Source organism: Nanorana parkeri, unplaced genomic scaffold (assembly GCF_000935625.1).
Source record: "Nanorana parkeri isolate BGI_ZX_2015 unplaced genomic scaffold, ASM93562v1 scaffold2178, whole genome shotgun sequence".
Taxonomy (NCBI): domain Eukaryota; kingdom Metazoa; phylum Chordata; class Amphibia; order Anura; family Dicroglossidae; genus Nanorana; species Nanorana parkeri.
In genome coordinates this window covers 3,298-5,360 of record NW_017308446.1, presented here as the reverse complement: position 1 = coordinate 5,360, position 2,063 = coordinate 3,298, and positions in this window count along the sequence as shown.

Sequence of the window (2,063 nt, the reverse complement as noted above, 5' to 3'; positions counted from 1 at the left end):
TGCCACGCGATTGTTCGCCGGTCGGTTTCATTAAAACTTGAAAAGGAAAAGCCTGATTGAGTTGTGCCCTGCTGGAACGCCGAGCGGCAAACGCGCTGCGCCGCCGAGCTGATATCGAATAATCAGCGGCCTGCGCTATTTCCCTCTGCGGAGAGCAAAGCGGCTCCCGGCGCCATGTTGGTGCTGATGGCGTCCAGTCCTTGTTTACAGGGACACCCTGCCGCTCGGCCTGTATATTTAAAGGATCCGCAACCCCTCATAATGGGCACAGCAGGTGTACAGACCCGGGAACTCAGCACAGGGATGGTGGGAGCTCCTCATAATGGGCACAGCGGGTGTACAGACCCGGGAACTCAGCACAGGGATGGTGGGGCCCCTCATAATGGGCACAGCGGGTGTACAGACCCGGGGACCTCGCACAGGGATGGTGGGAGCTCCTCATAATGGGCACAGCGGGTGTACAGACCCGGGAACTCAGCACAGGGATGGTGGGGGCTCCTCATAATGGGCACAGCGGGTGTACAGACCCGGGACCTCAGCACAGGGATGGTGGGAGCTCCTCATAATGGGCACAACGGGTCTACAGACCCGGGAACTCAGCACAGGGATGTCGGTCTTTGGCGGTTGCGATGGACTTTACATGGTCACAGGAGGTCCTCTCACTGATCCCGGTTCTGCGCCCCTCGTTCCCCTCTTTGTTTTATGTTCTTTCCCCCCAAAAGAAAACATGGCCAAAAAAATGTAAACAACATAAAATAAGAAACAATGGAATACAGACAACGAGGATATAAATATATATAAGAGAAATCAGAAAGAATGAGATAAAATAATAACGTCCTCGATATAAAGAAATAGAAATGTAACGTTATTATTTTTCTGGTGCGCGTCATGGAAACGTCTCCGGTCTCGGAAATTGAAAGTTTCCGCTTCGGCTCTCCGGTGAATTAGGTGATTTAGCGGCAAAAGCAATTTCCATCTGACTCCGCTCATGGCCGCTGATTACTGGCGGCGATTACACAACACGCTCTCTCCGGCGTCTTCACGCGATCCCGTCACATTGCTCGATATTAGGATTTCCTTTTCTCCAATGGGAGCTCCACCTCCCGGTATCAGCCGTCGGTGTATCTCGGATAGAATCGGGGAGATCGGCCAACGGGCACGGATTACGCCCGGCGATACTTTGTATATCATTCCGCGGGTCTCCTTTCATATGATTCATTGTTACATCGGCTGCGATTGATCGATTTGTATACTGGAATGAAAGTTGCCGGATCGGCGCAGCTCGTCCTGTCGGTGTGTTGGCCAAATTTGACGGGAAGAGTCGTATAGGTGATGTGACTACCGGACGGGAAGAGGATCTCCAGCGTCTCTTTGGCTTGTTGTATCCAATTGCAGGATCGGGAATTGAAGCGTCCGAAATAGCCAACAGGTTTGGGGGGGGGGGCTCATACAAATACCCCCTTCATTGGGTCAACTTGTATCAAGACTGTGCTGGTTGAGGTTGGACACCGTCTCATGGTTATCCAAAATGGTGTCCAATCTCAAGTCATCACAGTCCTGATACATGTTCTCTCTTAGTAATCCCTGATGAAGGGAGTATGTGAATGAGCCCCCTATACAGTCTCCTCCCCCCCCTTTTTTGCCCCCCCCCCCCCCCCAACCCTACATTGAATAACCAGGGGGGTTGTTTAGTGATTGACAACCTGCAACTCGTTAACTTTCACAGCATTCAGCTTATTCACTTCTTCCTCTATCCAAAAATAGCTTCTCCGGCAGAGAGCCACGCCCACTTTTCACTATGGCACGGGCCGTCCAATCGCGTGCAGATGATTAGTATTATAATACAGGAGTTATATAGCACCAAGAGTTTGAGCAGCGCTGTACAATACACTCAGCTCATTAACTAGTGCTGCATGGGGTCTGAGCCCTCATCGGAAATCAGATACAGAGAGAGAGAGAGGGAGACAGAGAGAGGGAGGGGGGAGGGGAAGAGAGAGGAGAGAGGGGGGGAAGGAGAGAGGGAGACAGAGAGAGAGAGAGGCAAAGAGAGAGGTGGGAGGGAG